Source organism: Rhipicephalus microplus, unplaced genomic scaffold, assembly GCF_043290135.1.
Source record: "Rhipicephalus microplus isolate Deutch F79 unplaced genomic scaffold, USDA_Rmic scaffold_493, whole genome shotgun sequence".
NCBI lineage: Eukaryota > Metazoa > Arthropoda > Arachnida > Ixodida > Ixodidae > Rhipicephalus > Rhipicephalus microplus.
The window spans coordinates 23938-30000 of NW_027465054.1; the positions used below are offsets into that span (position 1 = coordinate 23938).

General features: G+C 59.4%; 1 non-coding gene across 1 annotated transcript; it reads left to right on the forward strand.

Moving 5' to 3' along the window:
- The first annotated feature begins 3166 nt into the window (after positions 1-3166).
- Positions 3167-4981, forward strand: LOC142794762 (small subunit ribosomal RNA). Its single transcript, XR_012892600.1, has one exon. It is a non-coding gene; the product is annotated as a small subunit ribosomal RNA (ribosomal RNA).
- The last annotated feature ends 1082 nt before the right edge of the window (positions 4982-6063 follow it).

The following is a 6063-nucleotide window of genomic DNA, read 5'->3' on the forward strand; positions in this document are numbered from 1 at the left end:
AAGAGCGCGAATGCGCCCACGAAAGTGGCGTGTTTGGACGTGCTTGACGACGACCACCGCAGGAAAACGAAAAACCACGTCAGCCGGGGCGAGCGACCCATGGCGGTCTGGGTGCTTATCGCTGCTATTATAGGGGCACCCCGGCAGACGCAAAAAAAAAAAAAAAAATTTTTTTCGACATTCTTTTTTGCTCGTCGACCTCGGGTGACCCAGGTCGCAGTGGGAGCCGCGCACGAAAGCGGCGTCGCGAGACGGCTTCGCGGTCGCTAGTCGCACGAGCTCGGCAACCGCGTCTGCCGGGGCGGAGTTCGGGACGCCGACGGCTAAGTGGGAACCGCCGCTCGGATGTTCGCCGTTTGTGGCCGAGTGAGTGCTGGCACTCCGGCGAAGCCAAACGGGGCCGATTCCGGCACGATATCGGCGTCTTTCTACGTGCTCGCCGGCGACCGTCGCACGAGTACGGCAAAGTGCGTCTGCCGGGGCGGGGTTTGCGACGCGTACGCAATAGTGAGAACCGTCGCTCGGATGTTCGTCGTCTTTCGCCGAGCCAGTGCTGGCAATCCGGCGAAGCCGAACGGAGCCGATTCGGGCACGATATCGGCGTCTTTCCACGTGCTCGCCGGCGACCGTCGCACGAGTACGGTAAACCGCGTCAGCCGGGGCGGAGTTCGGGACGCCGATGCGAAAGTGGGAAGCGCCGCTCGGATCTTCGCCGTTTTTGGAGGAGTCAGTGGCGGCACTCCGGTGAAGCCAAGGTGCGCCAATTCGCGCACGATATCGGCGTCTTTCGACGTGCCCGCCGGCCACCGTCGCACGAGTACGGCAAACCTCGTCTGCCGGGGCGGGGTTTGCGACGCCGACGCAAAAGTGGGAACCGCCGCTCGGATGTTCGCCGTTTTTGGCAGAGTGAGTGCTGGCACTCCGGCGAAGCGAAAGAGCGCGAATGCGCCCACGAAAGTGGCGTGTTTGGACGTGCTTGACGACGACCACCGCAGGAAAACGAAAAACCACGTCAGCCGGGGCGAGCGACCCATGGCGGTCTGGGTGCTTATCGCTGCTATTATAGGGGCACCCCGGCAGACGCAAAAAAAAAAAAAATTTTTTTCGACATTCTTTTTTGCTCGTCGACCTCGGGTGACCCAGGTCGCAGTGGGAGCCGCGCACGAAAGCGGCGTCGCGAGACGGCTTCGCGGTCGCTAGTCGCACGAGCTCGGCAACCGCGTCTGCCGGGGCGGAGTTCGGGACGCCGACGGCTAAGTGGGAACCGCCGCTCGGATGTTCGCCGTTTGTGGCCGAGTGAGTGCTGGCACTCCGGCGAAGCCAAACGGGGCCGATTCCGGCACGATATCGGCGTCTTTCTACGTGCTCGCCGGCGACCGTCGCACGAGTACGGCAAAGTGCGTCTGCCGGGGCGGGGTTTGCGACGCGTACGCAATAGTGAGAACCGTCGCTCGGATGTTCGTCGTCTTTCGCCGAGCCAGTGCTGGCACTCCGGCGAAGCCGAACGGAGCCGATTCGGGCACGATATCGGCGTCTTTCCACGTGCTCGCCGGCGACCGTCGCACGAGTACGGTAAACCGCGTCAGCCGGGGCGGAGTTCGGGACGCCGATGCGAAAGTGGGAAGCGCCGCTCGGATCTTCGCCGTTTTTGGAGGAGTCAGTGGCGGCACTCCGGTGAAGCCAAGGTGCGCCAATTCGCGCACGATATCGGCGTCTTTCGACGTGCCCGCCGGCCACCGTCGCACGAGTACGGCAAACCTCGTCTGCCGGGGCGGGGTTTGCGACGCCGACGCAAAAGTGGGAACCGCCGCTCGGATGTTCGCCGTTTTTGGCAGAGTGAGTGCTGGCACTCCGGCGAAGCGAAAGAGCGTGAATGCGCCCACGAAAGTAGCGTATTTGGACGTGCTTGACGGCGACCGCCGCAGGAGTACGAAAAACCACGTCAGCCGGGGCGAGCGACCCACGGCGGTCTGGGTGCTTATCGCTGCTATTATAGGGGCACCCCGGCAGACGCAGAAAGAAAAAAAAAAATGGGGACATGGCGTGCGTCACCGTGCGGCTTCGCAGCGTTGCCGAAGTCGCCGAGCCCTTCGACTGAGCCGAACGGCGGACAGGGAACGTTGGTCGGCCGTTCTAACCTGTCGGTGCCACGCCGAGACGTCGTTAAGGAAAACCGCGTCGTGGGCCTCTACGACGCCGTCGAGTCGTTGTACGTTTGGTGTCCAGCGTGTCGGCGGCGAGTAGCGGACACGTCGTTCACGACTTCGGTCTTTCGCAGTCGACGCGAACTTGCGGAGAGTCGTGGTGCCTCACGTTTTCGGCAGAAACCGCGGCGGAATTTTCCCGTGCGTGCGCGCACGACCTCGGTGCTGTGCCGTCAGCGTAGTGTTGCACAAACTCGTGGCCTACCCAAGGTGCGGTACGTTTGCGGCCGTATCCTCGGTGGGAATTTCGTGAGTAGGGTCGCAAATTCTACGACCTCGGCGGGTTTGAGAGCGACGTAGACTTGTGGCACGCTCAACATGCCACACGTTTCGGGGCACACCCGCGGTGAAATTTTCTCGAGTACGCTCGTATTAGGGCCCAAGGAGGTCTGGGTACTTATCGCTGCTATTATGTGGGGGTTCTCGTGAGCGGCGTACGCGAAAGCGACCGGGTGTCTGATATGCGGCGGGCTTCGGCCTCGTCAAGCGTGTCCTCGGGTCTGCTCCAGGGGAATCCACGGCAGTCGTCTGCAGCCTCATCCGCTTGATGCGTTAGGGGCTGGTTGTCGGACGGTGCCGTTTTACCACGATATCGAGGTGTGTTCCGTGTCGTCCTCGGGCGATTCAGATGCGAAAGCGCCGAAGACGCGGGCGTGACCCGTCGTCTGGCGGCTTTGCAGTCTCGGCTCCGTTGCTAGTTCCGGCCGGTCCACCGACAGTGCAGCGGGCTTGGGCAACCCGCACGGCGCGACCGAGTCGATGCAACGAAAAAGAGCGAGCATGAACGTGCTTCTTGCCGCACGGCTCCCACTCGTCTTTCGGGAAGGTTGTGCCGTAGCGAGCTCGAACGCCGTCATCTCGGAGTGCAAAATAAGCGTGTTGGGGCGCCTGAAGGTGGCCTCCGCCGCACACAGACTGCGTCCGGCCCGCCGAGGGCGAGGACGGACGCGCAGTCGAACGATTACCTGGTTGATCCTGCCAGTAATCATATGCTTGTCTCAAAGATTAAGCCATGCATGTCTAAGTACATGCCGAAATAAGGCGAAACCGCGAATGGCTCATTAAATCAGTTATGGTTCCTTAGATCGTTTCTTCCTACTTGGATAACTGTGGCAATTCTAGAGCTAATACATGCAGTGAGCCTGGAGCCCTTTGGGTAACGGGTGCTTTTATTAGACCAAGATCGATCGGGTTTCGGCCCGTATTGTGTGGTGACTCTGGATAACTTTGTGCTGATCGCATGGCCACGAGCCGGCGACGTTTCTTTCAAGTGTCTGCCTTATCAACTTTCGATGGTAGGTTACTTGCTTACCATGGTTGTTACGGGTAACGGAGAATCAGGGTTCGATTCCGGAGAGGGAGCCTGAGAAACGGCTACCACATCCAAGGAAGGCAGCAGGCGCGCAAATTACCCACTCCCGGCACGGGGAGGTAGTGACGAAAAATAACAATACGGGACTCTTTTGAGGCCCCGTAATTGAAATGAGTACACTCTAAATCCTTTAACGAGGATCAATTGGAGGGCAAGTCTGGTGCCAGCAGCCGCGGTAATTCCAGCTCCAATAGCGTATACTAAAGCTGCTGCGGTTAAAAAGCTCGTAGTTGGATCTCAGTTCCAGACGAGTAGTGCATCTACCCGATGCGACGGCTCGGACTGAACATCATGCCGGTTCTTTCTTGGTGCACTTCATTGTGTGCCTCGAGATGGCCGGTGCTTTTACTTTGAAAAAATTAGAGTGCTCAACGCAGGCGAGTCGCCTGAATAAACTTGCATGGAATAATAGAACAAGACCTCGTTTCTGTTCTGTTGGTTTTTGGAATACGAGGTAATGATTAAGAGGGACGGACGGGGGCATTCGTATTGCGGCGCTAGAGGTGAAATTCTTGGACCGTCGCAAGACGAACTACTGCGAAAGCATTTGCCAAGAATGTTTTCATTGATCAAGAACGAAAGTCAGAGGTTCGAAGGCGATCAGATACCGCCCTAGTTCTGACCATAAACGATGCCAACCAGCGATCCGCCTGAGTTACTCAAATGACTCGGCGGGCAGCTTCCGGGAAACCAAAGTATTTGGGTTCCGGGGGAAGTATGGTTGCAAAGCTGAAACTTAAAGGAATTGACGGAAGGGCACCACCAGGAGTGGAGCCTGCGGCTTAATTTGACTCAACACGGGAAAACTTACCCGGCCCGGACACTGGGAGGATTGACAGATTGAGAGCTCTTTCTTGATTCGGTGGATGGTGGTGCATGGCCGTTCTTAGTTGGTGGAGCGATTTGTCTGGTTAATTCCGATAACGAACGAGACTCTAGCCTATTAAATAGGTGCGGGGTTCCCAGCACCTTACAACCTTCTTAGAGGGACAAGCGGCTCCTAGCCGCACGAAACAGAGCAATAACAGGTCTGTGATGCCCTTAGATGTCCGGGGCCGCACGCGCGCTACACTGAAGGAAGCAGCGTGTCTTTATCCCTGTCTGAAAAGACTGGGTAACCCGTGGAACTTCTTTCGTGATTGGGATAGGGGCTTGCAATTGTTCCCCTTGAACGAGGAATTCCCAGTAAGCGCGAGTCATAAGCTCGCGTTGATTACGTCCCTGCCCTTTGTACACACCGCCCGTCGCTACTACCGATTGAATGATTTAGTGAGGTCTTCGGACCGATGTCCGGCGCGGCCTTTCGGTTGCGCCGGTCTGTTGGAAAGATGACCAAACTTGATCATTTAGAGGAAGTAAAAGTCGTAACAAGGTTTCCGTAGGTGAACCTGCGGAAGGATCATTAACGGATTGTGAAGGGTGAGCGCCTCAGCTGCGTCTGCGCCCGACACTTTCTGCCGCTGACCCCGTTTGGACGCGGGGTCGGCTTTTCCCCACGGGGCTGCCTGAATGTGGAGCGGCACCCCGTGACAAATTGTTGCGCCCAGCGGACGCCAACACCGCGACCTTGGACGGTCGGCCAGGTGGCGGACGCGGGTACAAACGGCGCAACGCACTCATAGGTCGGCTTTCGACCCGCCACTGCACCGTGGCTCGAAGCGCTCGAAATGCGCGACCCGACCGCTGCGGGACCGCCTAGTACTGTAAACAGGAGCGGCGGAGCGCGAACGGCGAGTCGTGGTTACGTCGGTAGAAGGCGAGGCTGCGCGTTCCCGAAACGCCAGCCGAGTGCCCTCCCGACCGTTCGAGCGTGCAAGAACGAGACCCGACAATCGCGCGGCGACTGCCAAGTACGAGAGGAACGGCACAAGCGTCGGCGGTCGGTCAAGGAACTGGCGATGTGACGGGTCCGCTGTGCACCAGTGCATACCGTCCCGCCGTCCGCGGCAAGCGCCTCCGCGTCCTCGGGTGACGGAGGCTGCCGGTCGGTTCTTGCAGGCGAGGGATCTCGCTGGCACCGGTTCGCGTTGACGCGCGGCCGGTCATGGCACGGCGATGCGACGGCCGAGGTGCGCAGTACTCGATGGAGGAACCGCACGCTCCGATGACCGTCCCGCCCTCCGCGGCGTATGCGTACCGACCGTAATGGTTGCAGCAGCGCCGGCCGGCTTTTGAATTCGCCACACGAAACACGGTGCGAGATCGCGGTTAGGGGAGCGTCGACGTTGCCAGGCGTTTTGCTTGCTGCCGAGGGAAAGGCGGCACGGCCACGTCGCGCTCGTCGCGATTAGCGGGTCTGCGCGCTTTGGGAAGGTGCCGCAACGACTTGCCGAAAGAGGAAGCACGGAAGAACGAGGGACTTGGACGTCCCGACAATTGAACGCACTTGCGGCCAGGCCCTTGCTGGCTTCGTTCTTCCGCCTCGAGTAGGCTCGTACGCGGCTCCGGCGCCGAAAGTGGTCCTTGGCACCGACTTCGGTGGACGTG